Raw genomic sequence first — 22,795 nt, forward strand, 5'->3', positions numbered from 1 at the left:
TTCCTCACGGAAACCTGGATGAACGCCTCCTCAGCACCTGACATCGCCATCGCCATCCCGGACGGATACAAGATCACCCGGAGGGACCGAGTCAACCAGACCGGAGGAGGCATCGCCATCGTCCACAAGAACACCATCCGCGTCACGACCAACACCGACGACACCCTCACAACTGCCGAACACCTGCACTTCCAGATCCACACCGACACCAAGACCACCCTCAGAGGCACCCTCATATACAGACCCCCGGGACCACGCACCCAATTCAGCGAAGCCATCGCCGACTTCATCAGCCCACACGCCCTCCCCTCCACTGACTACATCCTCCTCGGGGACCTCAACTTTCACCTGGAGAACAACAACGACCGCAACACCAGCACCCTGCTGGACAACCTCGACAACCTCGGTCTCAAGCAGCTGGTGACCTCCCCCACCCACTACGCCGGACACACACTCGACCCCATCTTCTCATCCAGCAAGCACATCGCCTTCAGCCACGCCACCGGACTCCACTGGACGGACCACAGCTGCGTCCACTTCAGCTTCAGAAAGAACACGATTCACCACCACCAGCAGCAGGTCGCACGCAGAAAATGGAACAAGATCACATCCAACCAGCTCGCCGCAGCCCTGAGCCAAGATCCCCCCGCCAGCTCTGCGAACCCCAGCCAGGCCACCAACAACCTCACGAAGTGGATCAGCAACTGCGCAGACGACCTCGCCCCACTGAGGACCCCGCCCAGCAGACCCGGCAGCAAGAAAGCACCCTGGTTCACCGTTGAACTCAAGAGCTCCAAGAAGAACTGCCGTGCCCTCGAGCGAGCCTGGCGCAGAGACCCTACACCTGACAACATGACCACCCTCAAGCTCGCAACCCAAAAACACCACCAACTGATCCATACCACCAAGAGAACCGCATTCAAGGAACGACTGGACAACAACGCACACAACAGCAAGGAACTCTTCAACATTGTCAAAGAGCTCTCCAATCCCAACGCCGGAAACAACAACATCACCCCATCACAAGACCTCTGCAACTCCCTCGCCTCCTACTTCCACAACAAGATCGCAGACATACACAACAGCTTCAGCACACAACCGACGCACCCTATGACCGCACCAACGACCCCCACCACCACCCTCCGCGCCTGGACCCCGATCACCACCGAAGACACTATCCGCACGATGAACTCCATCCACTCCAGATCCCCAACCGACCCCTGCCCTCACCACGTCTTCAACAAAGCCGATGCTGTCATCGCACCCCACCTGCGGGACATCATCAACACCTCCTTCGACACCCCCACCTTCCCAGAGAGCTGGAAGCACGCCAAACTCAGCGCTCTACTGAAGAAACCATCAGCAGACCCCACCGAACTCAAAAACTACCGCCCCATCTCGCTCCTCCCGTTTCCGGCCAAAGTCATCTAGAAGACCGTCAACAAGCAGCTGGCCGCCTTCCTCGAGACGAACGGATCCCTCGGCCTCTCGCAGTCCGGCTTCCGGGCCAACCACAGCACCGAGACCGCCCTCATCGCAGCCACCAATGACATCTGAGCCCTGCTCGACAACAGGGAAACTGCGGCCCTCATCCTCCTGGACCTCTCCGCGGCATTCGACACTGTCTGCCACCGCACCCTAGTGCAGCGCCTCAGCAACGTCGGAATCCAAGAAAAGGCACTAGAATGGATCATCTCCTTCCTCGCCGGAAGGACACAGAGAGTCCGCCTCCCCCCGTTCAGATCAGAAGCCACCGAAGCCATCTGCGGCGTCCCTCAAGGCTCCTCGCTCAGCCCCACCCTCTTCAACGTCTACATGAGCCCCCTCGCGGCCGTCGCACGCCAACACAACCTCAACATCCTCTCTTACGCCGACGACACCCAGCTGATCCTCTCCCTCACCAACGACCCCGCCACCGCTAGAGCCAACCTACACGAAGGGATGACAGACGTAGCCGAGTGGATGATGAACAGCCACCTGAAACTGAACTCAGACAAGACGGAAGTCCTCATCCTGGGCTCCTCACCCTCCGCATGGGACGACTCCTGGTGGCCCACCGCCCTGGGCCCCGCACCCAAACCCGCAGACCACGCACGCAACCTGGGCTTCATCCTGGACTCCTCCCTCTCCATGACCAGACAAGTCAACGCTGTCTCCTCGTCGTGCTTCAACATCCTGCGCATGCTACGTAAGATCTTCTGGTGGATCCCCACCGAGACCAGGAAGACGGTCACCCAGGCCCACGTCACCAGCCGCCTGGAATACGGCAACTCCCTCTACGCCGGAACCACCGCCAAACTCCAGAGGAGACTCCAGCGGATCCAGAACGCCTCAGCAAGACTCATCCTCGACATCCCCCAACACAGCCACATCTCCGGACACCTGAGAGACCTGCACTGGCTCCCGGTCAGCAAGAGAATCACGTTCCGACTCCTCATCCACGCACACAAAGCCCTACACAACCAAGGCCCGAGATACCTCAACAGCCGCCTCAACTTCTACACCCCCACACGCCAGCTTCGATCGACCAACAACGCCCTCGCCGCCGTCCCCCGCATCCGAAGAGCCACCACTGGAGGAAGGTCCTTCTCCTACCTGGCCGCCAAGACCTGGAACTCCCTCCCTACCCACCTCCGACTAACCCAAGAACACCTCGCCTTCAGGATGCAGCTCAAGACCTGGCTGTTCGAGCAGTAGCAGACCCCCCCCCCCCAAGCGCCTTGAGACCCTCCGGGTGAGTAGTGCGCTATATAAATGCTTTGATTTGATTTGATCCGTTAGGCCCATAGCAATGATAAATTCTGTCATTAACATATTTGGTCTTGCACCTGGCCTCTGTGGGTGTCTATCTATTGTGTCATCTACGGTCATATTATAATCCCCTCCTAGGATTAAAGTACCCAAAGGAAGACGAGTTAATATTTTGCAGAGATCTGCCAGAGCTTCCTTACCTAGTGCTGGTAGCAGATATAATGAGACTATGTTAAGTGTTCTGCCCTCCCACTGGGCTTCCAAAACTGCGAACCTTCCCCCAGGATCCATCCAGGTATGGGGGACCATAGGAGCAAGGTTCTTTTTAACTAGGATACCCATTCCCCGAGTGCCCGTGGTGTAGTCAGCATGCATTAGGAGTTTGTACCCCCATTGCATAAGGGCTTTGCTTTTGTTCCTAACCAGGTGTGTCTTCTGTAGTATTACCATATCCAGAGACTGTCGTTTCAGATATTTCTGAACAATTCCACGTTTGATTTCATCCCCCATCCCATTCACATTCCAGGTAAGGACAGAGAGTCACATGTCTATTCTATCCCCCATCATCGAGCACATGAAGAATCATAGTATAGCAGGTCAGTCGTAATGCGTATTTTGCATCTGATACAAACAGAACTGGTGCAACTCGGCCTTCCTCATCTCTCCCACGCCTAAGGCCAGCAATAAAACCGGCACATGACAGTGTGCAATTGTTACTGTGAAAATCAAACGAACCATGCAAAGCCAAATCGCTGTCCCTCCCCCCATCTCAACGCCCCCTGCCTGTGGATTTAAAACTACCCACTCCCCAACTAGGCAGAGTTCCTCTTTCCCTCCCAAAAATACTGAAAGGTGCAGACAAATAAGCCCTCATCCCCGCTATTTTCACTGTACGTCTAGTTTATAGCATTCTTTCTGCCTTCTCTAGAGATAAGATGGCTAAGGAGCATGTATCCCAGTTATATGTGTTCATGACTGGCAGTCCTTCATGTAACCCACAGTTTTAAGTAGTTCGTAGGAATAGTCTCACCACCGCTGCGATACTTGCAATGTTGGTAACTTCACGCAATCTTTTCCCTGCAAGGCAGTGGAATCATCCCCTGGTGGGGATCCGGTGTCTCATCTGTGCAGCCTGGGTCCTCCATGATGATTTTGATGCTGGCTACCCACTCTACGCCATCCCTTGCGCCAGTCACACACCTCCTCCAGGGAAGCGAAGAACGACGTCTTGCCATCAGATTCCACTCTAAGTTTAGCCGGAAATAGCATGGCATATTTTACTTCACGGTCCTGGAGCTCTTTTTTCACCCCCTGGAAGCTCCGTTGCTGGGCCTGGACCTTGGCCGTGAAGTCCGGGAAGAACGCAACTTCAATGTTGTCAATCTTTAGTGGAGGAATTGGACCGCGCCTTCTGCAATATTATATCTCTATCTCTGTAGTTGAATACTCGGGCTATGATGGGCCTCGGGGGGGCCCCGGGTTTCGGCCTGCCCCCGACACCCGATGCGCCCTTTCTATCGAGAAGGATCATGACAGACTCTTGGGTTTTAGGTGAGTCGTTATTAAGTTCTCCACATAGAGGTCGGCTGCTGGCCCCTCAGCCCACTCCGGAACACCCAGTATGCGTATGTTATTTCGTCCGGCCCTTCCCTCATATTCGTCCCGCTGTTGCGCCATCCGCTCTTGTCTGGTCTGTAGCTCAGCCACTTGTGTTTGGAGTTGAGACGTATCAGTCTGTAGTGATGTTGCAACAATTTTAAGTTCCTTCACCCTCTCATTCATTTTGCAAAACTCTGCCCTGATGAGGGACACTTCCACTGTGATGGAATATGGGGAAGTGCGTATTCTTCCTATGGCTTCCATGACACCGTGTAGCGTAGGCTCTGCCACCTGCTTGGGATCTCCCTGCACCCATGGCGCCTCTGCGTGTTGTACATCGCGGTCCTCTCCGGACTTGACCCAGGTGAATTTAGCCAGTTTGTTTTGTGCATTAGCCTTCGGACCTCTGCCTGTTGCCGTTTTTGCGCCGAAGTTTTTGTAAGCCGGCAGCAAATCAGGAACAGGCTTGGTAATCTCTGCCACCTGCCCGGCGAGAAAGACACTCCCGCTGTTGGCCTGTCGGGTTTCCTAGGGCTCCTCCTTCTTGCCAGCTGAGTCCAGGCGTTCTCTCCTGTCGAAATCAGCTATTATGTCCAGGTACACTCTGAGGTTTGGGATTCCACTGATTGCGCAATGATGACACTGATTGCACTAATTGCGCTGACTGCACAGGTTGCACACCTGTTTTCTAATCTCCCCACCGGTGTCTAGGCAGGTGAAGTTTCATCTGTTGCTGCCACCGTACCAACTTAGTTTGCACAGGGATCTGGGCATTTCCAGGGAGTTTGCTGCTGGTGTCTGGGGACTATCTGGGCTTCAGACACAAGGAAAGGGGCCAATCGCGTCTCTGTTATCCCCGGCCTTACCGAATATTTGTGGTTGCAGTTATCAGCTGTCTGGTCACCAACCATCTGCCGTCTGTATTCCCTCCACCCATACCCGGGTATTCGTTCGGCACCTCCAGTAACAAATCAGGCAGCAGCGCCTTTGCTATCACTCTTGCTCGCCTGTCTTAGGTCTCAACGAGGGCAGCTCAGCAGTCCAATGATTGTGGCAATTGGTAGGCGCACGCGGGCATACACCATCAGTATCCTCCTAGTGTTATCCGGACCCGTTTTTGCTATTAAAATCTGCTTTGCCATCGTTGGATGTCAGAACCTCTCCACATGCATCAGGAGCTGGGGGTGCCGTGATCGGGCAATCTGGTCTCACTACACCAATGTTTATTCGAAACCCCGAGTCTTGCTGCGGCTCACTTCGCCCCCCCTCCGCCAGGTCTCAAATTGCGTGCTCTCAGTGAGGTCGTCAAAGCCAGGACCTAAATTAGTAGTCTCCACTTTGTGGCGCCCCACCCCTTTACCTCCAGCTGGCCACCACAGCTCCCCGATTATCTCTTGGTCCCGCAACCGGAGTAATCAACGTCCATGGCCAGCACAGGGATATGTAGCCTGCAACGTCTCCGGCGTAGGGCTTCTCCTCGGATCGTGCCCTGTGACCGAGTCACCGCGCCGCCATGTCGGTGTCCGCACAGCCGGCGGCCTGCATATCCAGAGCAATCCAACACCCATGTCCTCGGCAGCGGTGGATCGTTTAGGTGGTGGGTCACCCTTAGAGCGGGTTTGCTGCTATTAGTGACACAGGATGATGCGGGATAAACGGCGGGGATGTGGGAGCCCTTCTAACCAGCCGCCATTCTCTACGGCTGCCAGCTACATCCCCAGTGAAACAACCTTTGATAAATATGGCCCTAGGTATGTACCTCTACGTCTATAACAGAACAACATTCACACATTTGAATACATCATCAAAATCATACATGTTCACATTTAGTGACAGAACACCCAGAAGTGAATACAGCATTGAGGAAAGCTCACAGCAACCACAATGCAGCATTAAGAACAACACTACAACAGGAGACAAACCAATACCCATTGAAACATGAACACATTCAAGTAGTACCTGTAGGGCACCGTACAGCACCGCCATCTTACACATAGCTGTTGGAAACAACATAGACCCCTAGAACCTGATACAATTTGTGGCACATGAAAAGGTAACCTCATGTTAAAAAATTTCCCTTGGTTCTGTGCAAAAAATGTAAAGACTGTTCGCAGGCAAGACATGACTTGTATTACTGTATATGTCTCACATGTAGACAACTAACGGGTCTGTGTATTCATACAAAGCACCAACATTGTTTGACTCTCATCTACCTCATCATGTCAGATGATGACATCTGAGCACACAAAATTATCAGGCTGTGTGTTGAGAGGATTTCCCTGACCCGTCACCGTCTAACAGAACAAAACAATGACATTCAGGCATATCAATCACATCCCTGTACCAGCAATGAATGCCTTGCAAACAAATATCTATCCCCCCATCGAACACATACCACTATAACACCAGCGAAGGACTGGTATGAGCATGTGAACCCACAAAAGCAGCTACGCCTTACTACAAAACAACACCATAGCGCACATCTGTCACGCGATCCAATGTCACACTCCACCACAACATACTTGTTTCAATTCCATACCCACTTTTTATACTATTTTCAAATTTGACGCACAGATCCACAATCAGGACCGATTTGGCTAGCTTGGAACATTATGTTTTATGGCATTTCTTTAAATCTTAATGGAATTCACTAACACATTCCCAAGTCAACATACGTAGGGAATCATCAAAATGTGTGAAGATCATCTGTCACACAATGCAACACCATGCCCCACACAACTGTGGTGCTCCTGAGGAGAACCCTACACCCTTCCAAATGCAATTGCTGTGTAAGAGCCCGCAACAACAGCTCAATTGCTTTACATTCAGAATGTGGCTTGACATTTCCTCACCAACATCCTGAATCACAATATGCTATCCATGTTGGAATGCATCCGACAGTTCTGACACACCTCCTAGCATGTAGTAATCACTGCATGCCAAGCCATGTGAAACATTATCTATGTGTTGATATAGCAGGCTTCGTGTTGTGATTTATAATAACTGTGACTTCAGTGATAATTTCATAACATGACAAATCATGTTTCAAAAACCAAGGGAACCCGGGAACACTGCTTTACTGCTTGCCGCTGAATCTGAAGGAGGAGCATCTCAAGCCTTAACTGAGAGCATTATACCACTTGCTGCATCCTCCTCAGTAGCAAACCCTATCCTGTCTGGAGCAGACCTCACCATACGTTTTGGCAGCACAAGTGAAACATGTAGCCACAAGAGCTGTCTCAGGGCCCAGCTTGATCCATTGTGACAGGAAATGCTTTTGGAGAGAAGGTCTAGGGGTTCAGTGAGTGATATCCCCTTCATGCACTAAAACAATATGGGAAAAAGTGATGTACTGGCAGTGCAAAGGGCTTGTGAATAAGCCCCAATGGGTGCAGCTATGTGGCAGCTGAAACAGCTGCATAAAATCACCATGCTACTTGAGGATAAGAATGACAACCTAGAGCAGAAACTTGAGGTCAGGAGGAGAATTCCACCTCCTCCAAACAGCAGTGTTTGACATGGCAGCTGCTATTCATTATCAACTATCATCTGCTGCTACCCAGTCCCCTGCAACATGCCAGTTTGGGAGGGTCACAGACACAATTACCCTGTTCTTCACTGTAGCCTTTAAGTCCTGTTCCCCTGTTTCTGCTGCAGCCCCTGCACCAGCCCTAACTAAGGGTTGCTCTGTTGCCTGAGCTTGATCTCAACAACCATAAGCCTCTGAACAAGAAAAAGCAGGACTAAAGTCACCCTGTATTTCCAACAATCTATACACTGGTGTTTCTATATAAACAAATGTGAGAGCCATTTACCTTTTTACTGTACTCTGCCCCTAAACAACACCATACCCATGCTCACAAAGACATTAACTATTTATTCCTACCTCATTCTCTGAGAAATGCTATAGCTCCAGCAACCCTTCATGTGAATTATTATGAAGGTCATACCAAAAGTTGTAAATAAATGCACACTGTTTGAATTTGGGTATCTGGTTGCCAGAGGTATGCACCCTGTCCAAGCAGGAACCACAATCCTTTTCAGGGTAAGTCAGATACACATCCTAAATTAACCTGTGTTCCCCCTCTGGTAGCTTTTCACAGAGCAGTTAGCCTTAACTTAAGAGTCAATGTGTAAAGTATTTGTGCAACACTTACAACAGTAAAACAGTGGAAACACCACACAAAAAGATGCTTCACCTGGTTAGGACAATAGAGCTTAATTTAATGAACAAAACAAGACCAAAACAACAAAACTCTAATACGTTTTACAAAAGTTATGAATTTTTAAAGAATAAACTGAAATGTAGTGCTTAAAAGCGAACCAAAGCTATCTGGTCTTGTTAGACTTGGTCAAATCCAAATGTTCAGGCCGACCATGAAGGATCGTGGGTTAAATACAGGGACCAACCTTGTCCCACTGCAAAGTACTTTGTTGCATTGTCGGCAAAGTCAAGATGGGTGGAACAGAAGAGGTGATGTGTTGTATTCAATCCCTTCGGATGTAGGTGATGCACCAGTTCCAAGCCATGCAAGTTGGAGATGTGTCATCATCAAACCACAACAAAGGCGTGATGCATCATTGTGAACCACAGTAGAGGATGTATAAGGGACTGGAGATGAATGGATACGCAGTTTGCGATGTTTTGTCTTCAGTCCTTGTGGCAGAGGTGATGCATTGGTGTCAATGGAGATGTGCCGATTCCGAGCCACACAATGACGGCGATGCGTTGATTTCAGTAGTTGCAGCACTTATATACCCACTTCAAAGGGTCCAAGACTAGATTGACACCACTTGGCAGGGCAAAACTCTCAGAAGGCAGAGTCCAGGTGCTATCGGTGAATGATTGGAAGTCCTTGATGTCCTGAGATTTCAAAACAGGAGGCAAGCAGACAAGCCCCTTGAGTCAATGTGGTTCTGGGTGGCAGAGTGGCAGTCTCTTCAGTAGCTACCGGTCCAGAAGTATACTGAGTTGGTGGTGTCTGAGGTCAGGTGGTTTTATACCCAGTTGTGCCCGTGAAGTGGGGAGACTTCAAAGAGAGGCCTTTGAAGTGCACAGAGTCCCTGCCCTTCCTGTCGAGGCTCCAGACTAACTACAGGGGATGTTTGCAGACCTTTGTGAGGGGAAAGGACACAGCTTTTTCAAGTGTGAAGCAGTGCTCACCTCTGCCCCCCCATCAAGCCAGTTAATGGCAGCCGTGGCCTGAGCAGGAAATAGTGGTGGGGCAGGCAGGTTGGGGGGAGTTGACATACAACGACGACGGAAAATAAAATTAAAAAAAGAAAATCACTTACCTTGCGCTCGCCACATCAGTGGCACTTTAGTACTGGTTGGCAGTGGTAAAGTGCCCAGAGTCCTAAAGCCAACAAAAACAGGTTCCCCAAGAAGAGGCAGAGGAAGGCACAACCAGAAAGGGCTATTACCAACACTCAATAATAACCAACATTCCAGTGTATGATCTCTCTAGTTTGCTGTCTCAGACTGTTCTGACCATACAGAGTTATACCTACACTAGAGGTAAGAAACAGATCTTAGCAGAATGAATATGGCCGATGAAGCTCTAAGCATGCCATTAAGACACAATTGTCACATAACCTATATGAAATAGTAAACCCTATAATATGCTATGTGTTGACATAACTGCTAATGTGATACCCTGGAGGTTTTGAAAATTGTAGGAAGGAGAAATTTACACACCAACATAATTTCCACAACTGTCAGACTGCAGATTTCATACATAAACCACATAAGTGCCAGAAACATACAGCGTGTGTACCCAGTGATGGTTCCAAAGCAACAAGTGAGTATGCACAATTATATAATGTTTATTAAGTAACAACTGCTGTCCTGCAGTCTATTGCCCAGAACCTGGCAATACTGCACCCTCCTTGGTAACTCTCTGTCATACATTCTCTTCCAAGTACAACAATTTGCCCTTCAAAGTAATTATGTCAAACAATATACTATCTTTGCATGGCATAATTTGTCTAATTAGAAATTGAACACGTGTCTGATCAAAAGAGAGATAAGGTGTAGAAACAAAACAGAAAATACTCTCATCAGCCCACCATTTGGCGGAATGTCGTCATCTGGGATTTTTTTGTTCAAAGACTGGTATCTGTTGGGTCTCTCACCTGATGATATTGTGAGGTGACCTAAAAACAGATCCTCCAGTGGCGAAAAGAATGCATGTTTAACATGGCTGAATGGGAGACGTTGCACTGAAACAGAAGTGAAAAAGGAAAAGTGAATTAAAATTACCTAGTGTGATGCCAAGGCAAAGTACTTTATTAGGGGGGTCATCACAGAAGTAATGTTAAAAGCAACAGTATGTGGATAGTATTAGAACAAATATTACTATCAATCAGATGGATTTGGTCGACATGTTTCAGCCTGTAAAGGCTTTCTTCAGGACCTATGATATAGAATACTACTGCAAATATTGCTATACAAGTTGACAATCACTTGATAGAAAAACCATCTGGTAGGTCAATGAATTCTCACCTGTATTCAAATAAAAGAGACAGACACGGGACATACATACAACAATATTGAAAAAGCAGCTTTGTATAAACTGTACAATACATATATTGGCCTTACATCCCATGTGGGGCAAATGTAATGAAAGAAAAAACTCACCCAAAAAGTTTATGGGGAAAGACCTCGCCTCGCCTGGCACTCGCTCAGGACAATAAGAGGCCCCGCTCTGAGGAAACAGAAAGGTAACAGGATTCGTTCCATATTCACACTAAGAATTCCTCAAATTACCTGTCTTAGAATATAAAGCAGTGGATAGAAGGATGTGGTCTAGAAGCCAGTGCAAACTGGTCAATGACACTAAACAAGCATTCTGAAAAGCATGTGTTGGTAAAACAAAAAGTATAACCAACAGCAATTTAATCAAAGAAAAGGAGGCCCACAAAGTACCCCAAAGTCAGCAATCAAAATGGAATCAAGCATCTCCTGGAAGAGCAAGGTTAAACCCACCTGTCCGTCGGTACCTCGGGCATCGACTGAGCCGAGGGGGAGGTACCAAAGATAAGGTAGACTATGCTTTTAAAACCCTCCGGCTGACCAGAGTGGAAACCGCCATCCGTGGCCCGTGATTGGTCAGGAATTGGTGATAACTGTCTGGGCTGTAAACATAATGTGCAGTGGCCGTAATTAATTTCATATTTTGTAAGGTGATAAATGCTGCCCAACTCGAGAAATTAACAAAAAACGGTTAAATAAATCCGAGATAGCAGAACTTAAAAAAGTCCGGTTGACATAGCCTGTCTTATGGGCCCATTGGCCGATATGGCAATATAAGTGATACGATTGGCCAGCTCATGGACCAATCAGATACCGCCATTATCGGAAAAGAGACGCCGTCCTCACCGCTATGTCTGCAGTATGTACTCTCAAATGGCCACGATCCGATAGAGAAATAGTATAGATATTCCAGTGCCAGTATTCAGCACCACAAATGTGTCGCTGAGCGAAACACAGTGCGCTCGAGGACAGTGATGCCCCTATGAGCAGTGTGCTACGTCAGAACCTGAAGAAATAGTCGTGTTACTGAAATTATACTATTGGTCGATTGGATAGCGGGCCGTTACAGCGTGCACCATTGGTCCCGAAGCGACCAATCCCAGTGCGCTAAAGACGGCTTATCGCAATCCAAGGGCAGCTCGGTAGAGAATGCTCGATGTCAGTGGGACGTTAGAATCCTAGGTAAAGTGCCTATAGAAACATGCAAAATCAGCGAGGAAAAAGGGTCTCATTAGACAGAACATGTGGAAATATTGGTACTAGTCATGTTGATAAAGCTATAATGGCAATACCAGGGAAGGAACTGTATCCAGGGAGGTGACTCGAATGACTGTAAAGACCTGCTTAAAGACAGCTATTGAGGGAGGAGAATTTCTCAAGGACTCCTGATATGAACTGTATGTTAAGGTTAGACCATAAGCACCGTCAATGTATGGCTGTATAATCAACCAAAAGTTGACAGCCATATCATATCGTAAGGGAGAAAGTAAGCCCTGGAAATAGATAAACGGTCTGTGGCATACCCTCAGCGTGACATGGTATGTGCAATCCTACACTACGATGGCATGTGCAATCCTACACTAAGATGAGTGCAACTAGTCAAAAATGCCATAAGTATGAGTGTAGAGGGTCATTGCCCCAACTCAAATGGTAGTGTCAATGTCTAAATCTGTATCCAGGGGATTTCATCATTCAGCCCGTTAGTATCACAGTGAAGTTTGAAAACCCACTTCTGTTCCCTAATGAAAAGGTATCGAGAGATGTCCTTAACGAGTTGGGGAATGAAGGGCTGTTCTAGAACCACCCACTTCATTTCTTCCGCACTGTGTTCTTCCATCAGTACAGGGGCACTATCCATGTGGCACTTGTTCAGTGTGTCCACTGACCGAAAAAACCTTGACAATTGACATAGGTACTCAACGCCCCTGGGTACTTAAGCGCCACACTAATTGCAATAGTGAAAAGGTTATATACTTGATCACCTGCCCGTGCTCCCTCCGTTATGTAGGGATGACATCGAGGAAGGTAAAGCTCAGAATACAGGAACATATGAGCACCATTAGACGCAATAGACAAGCTACACGTCTGACTAACCATTTCCTCACGAAAAAACACAGTGCGGAAGAAATGAAGTGGGTGGTTCTAGAACAGCCCTTCATTCCCCAACACGTTAAGGACATCTCTCGATACCTTTTCATTAGGGTACAGAAGTGGGTTTTCAAACTTCACTGTGATACTAACGGGCTGAATGATGAAATCCCCTGGATACAGATTTAGACATTGACACTACCATTTGAGTTGGGGCAATGACCCCCTACACTCATACTTATGGCATTTTTGACTAGTTGCACTCATCTTAGTGTAGGATTGCACATGCCATCGTAGTGTAGGATTGCACATACCATGTCACGCTGAGGGTATGCCACAGACCGTTTATCTATTTCCAGGGCTTACTTTCTCCCTTACGATATGATATGGCTGTCAACTTTTGGTTGATTATACAGCCATACATTGACGGTGCTTATGGTCTAACCTTAACATACAGTTCATATCAGGAGTCCTTGAGAAATCCTCCTCCCTCAATAGCTGTCTTTAAGCAGGTCTTTACAGTCATTCGAGTCACCTCCCTGGATACAGTTCCTTCCCTGGTATTGCCATTATAGCTTTATCAACATGACTAGTACCAATATTTCTACATGTTCTGTCTAATGAGTCTCTTTTTCCTCGCTGATTTTGCATGTTTCTATAGGCACTCTACCTAGGATTCTAACGTCCCACTGACATCGAGCATTCTCTACCGAGCTGCCCTTGGATTGCGATAAGCCGTCTTTAGCGCACTGGGATTGGTCGCTTCGGGACCAATGGTGCACGCTGTAACGGCCCGCTATCCAATCGACCGATAGTATACTTTCAGTAACATGACTATTTCTTCAGGTTCTGACGTAGCACACTGCTCATAGGGGCATCACTGTCTTCGAGCGCACTGTGTTTCGCTCAGCGACACATTTGTGGTGCTGAATACTGGCACTGGAATATCTATACTATTTCTCTATCGGATCGTGGCTATTTGAGAGTACATACTGCAGACATACCGGTGAGGACAGCGTCTCTTTTCCGATAATGGTGGTATCTGATTGGTCCATGAGCGGGCCAATCTTATCACTTATATTGCCATATCGGCCAATGGGCCCATAAGACAGACTATGTCAACCGGACTTTTTTAAGTTCTGCTATCTCGGATTTATTTAACCGTTTTTTGTTAATTTCTCGAGTTGGGCAGCATTTATCACCTTACAAAATATGAAATTAATTACGGCCACTGCACATTATGTTTACAGCCCAGACAGTTATCACCAATTCCTGACCAATCACGGGCCACGGATGGCGGTTTCCACTCTGGTCAGCCGGAGGGTTTTAAAAGCATAGTCTACCTTATCTTCGGTACCTCCCCCTCGGCTCAGTCGAAGCCCGAGGTACCGACGGACAGGTGGGTTTAACGTTGCTCTTCCAGGAGATGCTTGACTCCATTTTGATTGCTGACTTTGGGGTACTTTGTGGGCCTCCTTTTCTTTGATTAAATTGCTGTTGGTTATACTTTTTGTTTTACCAACACATACTTTTCAGAATGCTTGTTTAGTGTCATTGACCAGTTTGCACTGGTCTCTAGACCACATCCTTCTATCCACTGCTTTATATTCTAAGACAGGTAATTTGAGGAATTCTTAGTGTGAATATGGAACGAATGCTGTTACCTTTCTATTTCCTCAGAGCGGGGCCTCTTATTGTCCTGAGCGAGTGCCAGGCAAGGCGAGGTCTTTCCCCATAAACTTGTTGGGTGAGTTTTTTCTTTCATTACATTTTGCCCCACATGGGATGTAAGGCCAATATATGTATTGTACAGTTTATACAAAGCTGCTTTTTCAATATTGTTGTATGTATGTCCCGTGTCTGTCTCTTTTATTTGAATACAGGTGAGAATTCATTGACCTACCAGATGACATACGGTAGGCACCCACAGGGTGGTTTTTCTATCAAGTGATTGTCAACTTGTATAGCAATATTTGCAGTAGTATTCTATATCATAGGTCCTGATGAAAGCCTTTACAGGCTGAAACATGTCGACCAAATCCATCTGATTGATAGTAATATTTGTTCTAATACTATCCACGTACTGTTCTTTTAACATTACTTCTGTGATGACCCCCCTAATAAAGTACTTTGCCTTGGCATCACACTAGGTAATTTTAATTCACTTTTCCTTTTTCACTTCTGTTTCAGTGCAACCTCTCCCATTCAGCCATGTTAAACATGCATTCTTTTCGCCACTGGAGGATCTGTTTTTAGGTCACCTCACAATATCATCAGGTGAGAGACCCAACAGATACCAGTCTTTGAACAAAAAAAAATCCCAGATGACGACATTCCGCCAAATGGTGGGCTGATGGGAGTATTTTCTGTTTTGTTTCTACACCTTATCTCTCTTTTGATCAGACACGTGTTCATACATACAATACTTTTTGAATTTGACATACAATATTGAGCTTTTGGTAGACCTCTAGTATCCCTTGTGTGTTTGTTATATTTGGATTGGGGGATAGGATACTTTGGAGGTCTTTAAATTATTTCCCCTCTGACCCTTCCATACACTTGTTTCTTGTTAATTATAAATTGAGCCAATTACATTCCTCTATTTATTGGCACACAATAAAATACAACAACCTGTATAGCAATGAAAAAGTTGAAACATGACGTGGTGCAACGTGTTGTACAAGCTCCTTATGTTTCCCAACACGTATGAGCAAAACACTAACTAAAACAGATCTGCAAATAATACAATATTGGCCCCAAATATAACTGATACTGTCTCTTTAATCTGACATTCAGTACTTAAAATCATTATTACTTGCCCACAAACAGTAACATTTAGCAATTACAAATGAGCCTGCTATCTTAGGAGCATAGTCTACCACCTCTTGTTGCGCATTGCTGTTGCACAGCACTGTTAAAACATGGATGGATCCGGAAAAACATATGCACATATTGAAAATGATGAGATCAACAGTGCAAACCACCTGCATAATAATTCAGGGCCAGCGCTTGTCGGTGCAGTATACCTACTCCCAGCCACATGGTGGTACCAATTCCACATAGGTGCAATTTCTGACACCGAACGAATATGGTATTCTTTTGAATCCATGGAAGTCTTCGTTGGAGTTTTTCATTGATGCAAATCTATATCATGTTTTTAAAAAAAATTGTAGAAGCATCACTTCAAATAAATCCCACAGTTCCTCAGTCTCTTGGGCAAAAGTGATTAGAAGAAGGGCAACACTGACATGACATTATCTTTGCAATAAGTGAGATCACAGTGTGATCCGAATCTGAGTTTAGGTTGTAATTTTAACAAGTCCTCCATGCAGACCAATCTGACTTCTTTCCTGCATGGCATGTACTCATGAATTCTATGTGCTCTACAATCTCATATTTGCCATTGATTTGTAGATGATTCTGCATTAATGGTCCTCCCAAGGTAACAAGCTTTAATGGGTCCATATAGTAACAGTGGCTAAGAAAACATGAGTGGCCCGCCCTGCAAGAGATGCTGAAGGTACACGTCACACTCACATCAGTTGGGGATAAGATGTCCCCTCTAGTATGGCTATGCCTAGATCCCCCCTGCCCCCCGACCGTGGGAGCCTTTGTTACACCCCTATAAAGTAACAAACATTAATGACCCTGTAATCGAAGATAATTAAGAGCACCACAAAGTTGATTGTCTCACACAGGCGGGGAACATCCTTTACAACGCAACTTTTACAACCAAGTACCTTTACGACGCAACCATTACAGCGCAACTTTTACAACATCTTGCGCTGGGCGGCGCTCTAGGATAGGGAATAGTTTCCTACACCTTCCCTACTATCCACGGGGACTGGAGTTGGAATAGTAAATTAAACTATTCACTATCCAGCGCCCCCCAACGCAAGTCGTTTTAATGACTTGCGTTGTAAAACTTGCTTCGTAAAGGCATGCGTTGTAATAGCATGCGTTGTAACGTCATACATCCCAATAGCCCCACTGTGGCTATGTTCCGGCTGCTGAGGGAGGAGTCTATCCATGGGTAGGTGAGGAGCCATTGCTAAAAGAGCGATACAAGACTTTGACCCCAATGTGCTTCTGGAGACAAATAATTGCCAGGGGGAGTGTGGGGAGGTATGCTAGGCTTTTGGTGATAATGTCCCCTAAAGCACCAGGGGGTTATAGGAGGTTTATGCACATTTGCTAGGGGACTGATGGTATTGGATTTTATGGAAACTCTGGTTTGTTTGGTAGGGACTTATGTAGGCGTGGGAGATGACTTTGGAAGGTGCATCACTATCTATGCAAGAGTGAGCTGAGGGTGAGGGAGGACACATCAATCTTATTTACAAAATGCATTCATTCAGAATGCATCCATTTCAACCCTTGAGCAATTTCAGCAATTGTATCCATGATGAATGAATTCCTGGTAGGCATCAATGCATGTATGACCTCAGATTCCTCCACCACGAGTGAGGAGAACTTTGCAACAGTACATCTTCTTCAAGGGTTGGAAAGTGTACTTTTCTAGGCGTGGGTTGACTTTGACGTTTGGGAACGCACACAAACATTTGTGTTTATGCGCATTCTTTAACTCTAATCTGAACATTAACCAGCCTGGAAATGGTCAGAGATTTACTGTGATCCCCTCCATTTGGTGGGATTGCAGGAGATGAGCTTTCTACACAGGGAAAATGTTTCTCCCCTGAAAAAGGGAAAGGTGTTTCTTTGTTCTCCAAGCTACATTCCACTGTGTGAAATACTACACTATGTAGAATTCTGCTCAGGAGGAATAAGAGGCATTTGGTGGAGCCACTTTACATTCCCAGTAGTATGTCTGGAAACCTCTGCCTGGCACATCTTGCCAGACAAACATCTGTAAATGTTTGTAAATAGAAAAAAAAGTATAAGATCTGCGTCTAAAATATATGCCTATCTTGTGAACATGGCAACAATTACATGTGATCTTGTTATTGAAACCGAGCCTGTAAAATGGACTTCTTTTATAACGTTTCACTGACTCTTAAGCTGTCTTGTGGGCAGATATTCTCTACTAAGCAGTACCTCAGAAGCTCACTCCCAAGAAAGAACACAGTCTTGTATTGCTTACTCTGCTCATAATAAAAATGACCACATCTTACTTAGTTCTCTCTGTATTTTTCAAGCACGTTTCACTGTAAGCTATAGCTTCCGCATGCCCCTTTCAGAAGCTTCTCATATTTTAAAAAGGTTCTGCATTAATGCATTGACTCATAGAACGCCCCCTCTCTCTGTCTCAAACATAGAAAACATAATGGAGGAAATATCAAGCTAAATGCATAAATTCTAGAGGGATTGGCTAAATGTTAAAGTAATTATGTCAGAAACATTCAGCAAGTAGGTAGCAGTAATTCAATCAAAGTCCAATTTCATTTCTACATCGTTGTACAAACACCAGGAACGTATTTGCATTTGGTCATCAATCAAATGGACAAATGATGTGTTAGCCTTCGATATTAGAGAACTTTTAAATGCATATCAAAGCTGGAGTCCTTTAAAATTGGTAGTCACAACACATTTCATAACCCTTCTAGCAAAAGCGAGATTCTATACAGAAAATTACAATTATGGCAGAAGAAAGAGAAAAGCTGATTCTACATGGAATGCTGAATTTAATAAACATGAATACAGAATTACACAAGGATCGAAAATTCCAACAGAGATGGCATTTTATTATGGATAGTTTTAAAATGTCAAATGCGATTTTGGGTGGTGTTGAAGTAGGAATTGCACACTTTTCCAAATTGGTGCCATTTTATATGGCCCTACTTGGTAAACATTTATTTTCAAAAACAAATTCTCAAAGTGGAAAAGAAACAAAGGAACAGTTTCTCTGATTCAAGGCAGATTTATATCTGTGCATCACAGTAATTGCTCACTTTTTCAGGTACAATATTGCCAAACAGCGCTTGCAGCATATAAAACCACACACGCACACATATGTCTCATAGAATACATTAGGCATCATACGTCTAATGCAGGACTAATACTACATAATGTCAGATATTACTGTGCTTTCATCATACCCTTCCTCTAAGGTACCACATGCAAACAACCAGAGAATATAGAGAAGGGGTTTGAAGTAAGAGTTGAAAAAAACAATTTGTGGGAAATGGGGGTCTCTGGTTGTCAGAGGTAGGTACCTTTTGTCCAAATAGGGACCCTTGCTTCTAGTCAGGGTAAGGGGGATACTCACTTTAGATAACCACTGCTCACCCCCTTGGCAACTTGGCAGGAGCAGACAGGCTTATCCCAAAGGCAAAGTGTAAAGTATTTGTACCAACACTCACAGTAACACAGTGAAAACACCACAAAAGAACACACCAGTTAAGAAAAATAAGGTATCTTTATCTAAACTAAACAAGACCAAAACAACAAAAATCCAACATACATCATTAAAAATATGACTTTAAAAAGCTTTCATTAACTTGTCGATAGAAAATTATGGATGTGTGACTTTTCACCAAATTACATTTAGATGCATCAAAGTTCCAAGGCCAAACAGCTGCAGAGTCGGGAAATAAAGAGATGCAACACTCCTGAGACCTTGGGGAGGCGATGAGACAGTTCTGCGACACACAGAGGGTGAGTTGCGTCAAATCCGGTCTGTATGAGAAGTGATGCATCGATTCTTCATGATAGTTCTGGTTCTCAGATGATGCATCAGGAAAGCGTCCCGCACAGGTACGATGCGTGGAAATCTGGAATGTGTCAGTGATCGATGCAGCGTCATTTTGCTTTGCTGCGTCATTCCTCTTCTGCCGTGATCCCTCGATGCATCAATTCTTACAACAGGGCCAGGTGCTGCAACGGTTTTCGCAGAGGCACTGCGATGCATGGAAAATCTTCTCGCACCATGGAGATGCGTCAAGAAAACATCCGCAAGAAGAGCAATGCTCCAATCTTAGCAGTTCTTCCCGTTTCTTCTTTATTCCAGCTCCCAAACAGCAGAAACAACCTCCAGAGGCCCACAACTGGCACAGGCACCTCTTGGCAGGCTAGACCTCACAGCGGCAGAGTTCATGGTAGCTGGTGGTGACTTATTTGTGTCCCTGAGACTTCAGAACAGGAGGCATGCTCACTTCAGGCTCTTGGTGATCTTCAAGCAGGTGACACAGCACACAGCAAAGTCCTTCTCCTTTCCTTGGCAGAAACAGCAACTACAGGCCATTCACAGACACACAGCAAGGGAAGTACTTCTCCTCAGTCTCTCCAGCTCTTCTCCTTGACAAAGGTTCCTCTTGAATTCCAGGAATGATCTAAAAGTCTGGGGTTTTGGGTCTGATACTTATACCCCAAAATGACTTTGTTCTCTTTGTGCAAATAGGCTCTGAGCGCAGTTCAAACCAGTTCTGGGGGCACTCTGCAAGTGCACAACAACATCCATTGTCAGTGTGAGCCTTGGCTCCAGACACACCACAGGGGGTGGAGACAGCATTGTGAAAGGCAGGCACAGCCCTATTCAGGTGCAGGTGCTACTCTTCCCACCACTCCAAATGCGATCAGGCCTATTCAGCCTGGTGCCGACTCATCCAGACTCCTGGAGACAATGCACCTCCCCAGCCCCTGTCACTCCAAAGCCGGACAGTCAATTCACAAACTGGCAGAGGCACACAGGATGGTTAAACAAGAAAATAGCCATTTTCTAAAAGTGGTATTTTCAAGCACACAATTTAAAAACCATCCGTACTAAAAGATCTGTTATTAAATGCTGAGGATACCAAACTCAATTTTTCAATTTTATCCCTATAGGAAGATATGCTTGTAAAATGTTACAAAGCTTTCCCCACTCTCTCCTATGGGGCGAGATAGCCTTCAATAGTGAAAAACGAAATTGGCAGTATTTCACTACCAGGACATGTTACAAACTCCAGTACATGTCTTACCTTTCACATACATTGCACCCTGCCAGGGAAGTATCTTGGGACTACCATAGGGGTGCCCTATATGTAATAGAAAGGGAAGGTTAGGGCCTGGCAAGTGGGTGCACTTGCCAAGTTGACATGGCAGTTAACAAACTACGTACAGGCACTGCGGTGGTAGGCCTGAGACATCTTTTTAGGGCTGCTCGTGTGGGTGGCACAATCAATGCTGCAGGCCCACTCGTAGCATTTGATTTACCAGCCCTGGCAAACTCAGTGCACTTTACTAGGGACCTACTGTTAAAACAAATATGCCAATCAGGGAGAACCAATCACGATATCAATTTACACCAGGAGCACTTGCACTTTGACACTGATCACCAGTGGCAAAGTGCCCAAACCATCTAAGCCAGCAAAACCGAAATCCAACACAGCATCAAAAACACAGGAGGTAGAGGCCAAACATCAGGGAAAACCACGCCAAGGATGCTAGCTCTAACATAAATGATAAAGCCTTATGGTCCTACCTGTCCAAACCAAAAAATAAGACCTCCTTGACTACGAGAGTGTCAGATAACCTGAAGATTGAACAGAACAAAATATTGGAGACAAATCAGCACAGGACATTTCCATACTGTGCTGGAAACACCAGCTTGTTCCACACCTGTGCATAATATAAATGCACAGGTACCTGAGCGGATATGAACATAATTAGTTAACATGAATAATCCAGCCTGTGCTTGGTTTGGTTGATTTAGAGGGAGATGTGTTGAATTGTAAATACACCAGTCAATTGAAACTTAGGACCTCATTTATAACGTGAAATTATGTTGAATCTTGCTGCGCTGCCCTACGTCAAAACGAAAGGGCAGGAATGCGCAGTATGTTTGAGATACGGTGCATTCCTGTCCTTTTCACCTGCGCTGGCGCACAATGGGCTGCCAAGCGCCAATGAAGGCATCCTTGCCACATGGTCCAGGGGTGCCTGTGTTGCAGGTCTGACTGATTTTGTGCAGGAAGGGAAACCTTCCTGCACAAAATCAATCAATTCAGGTAAATTCCTCTTTCTATGAGGAACTCTACTCTACTTCCAAGGAGCTCACAGGCTGTCCTCTCCCTTGCGCCTATACCCTCTTCTCTTTATCCATTTCTACACCATTCTAGCTCACCAATTGTTTCTGAATATCAATCCCGTAAATCGACTCTGCCTGTCCAGACTTCTTGTCATAACATGGCCTATCTGTTTTGCTGCCTGGTTAGTTGCTCTGTAGAGACAGACAGATCCATTTGTTGTTCACTTTTCCAAGCGCTCTTCGGGGCATATTATCAAGAACAGCGGTAACAATTATCACCTGTTTAGAGGCAGAAAACTGCTTCTAAAGTGGCAATACCAGGCTTGATAATATGCACTTGAGAATTTCAATAGAAGTCCATGTTCTGGTGTGAACATGGGCTTCTATTGGAATTCTCCAGGGCACATCATCAAGCGCATTATCGCAGATTTAGCAGCAGGTTTCTGCCGCTAAACCGGCAATAAATTTAGCGCTGTTCTTGATAATATGCCCCTTCTTTCTTCTGAGTACCTGATACAATGTCATAGAAGTGAAGAGCTGCAAGAGACAGGTGCAAATAGGGTTTTGCATATATCTCTTTCAACTGGCCACTTCTTCATGGACCTGTCCTTGGAGCCAGCCAACTCCTGTTAACTGTACTAAAAATTGAGAATCATTAATAAATATTCCAATTTTTGTCGCAAGGGCAGTCATTCTGGTGGTTTGCTATTGCTGCTTCAATGATTAGTTCATCCTCCAGGTCTATTGAGTTTTATGGTTCAATCCCATCTGATAACTGCTCGCCTTTCCTCTCTCCCAATCCAGGAACAGCTGGAGCCAAGTAACCATCGCCCCTGCTTCATTTGCGAGAAGCTTGC

This window comes from Lissotriton helveticus, chromosome 4_1, assembly GCF_964261635.1.
Source record: "Lissotriton helveticus chromosome 4_1, aLisHel1.1, whole genome shotgun sequence".
Taxonomy (NCBI): domain Eukaryota; kingdom Metazoa; phylum Chordata; class Amphibia; order Caudata; family Salamandridae; genus Lissotriton; species Lissotriton helveticus.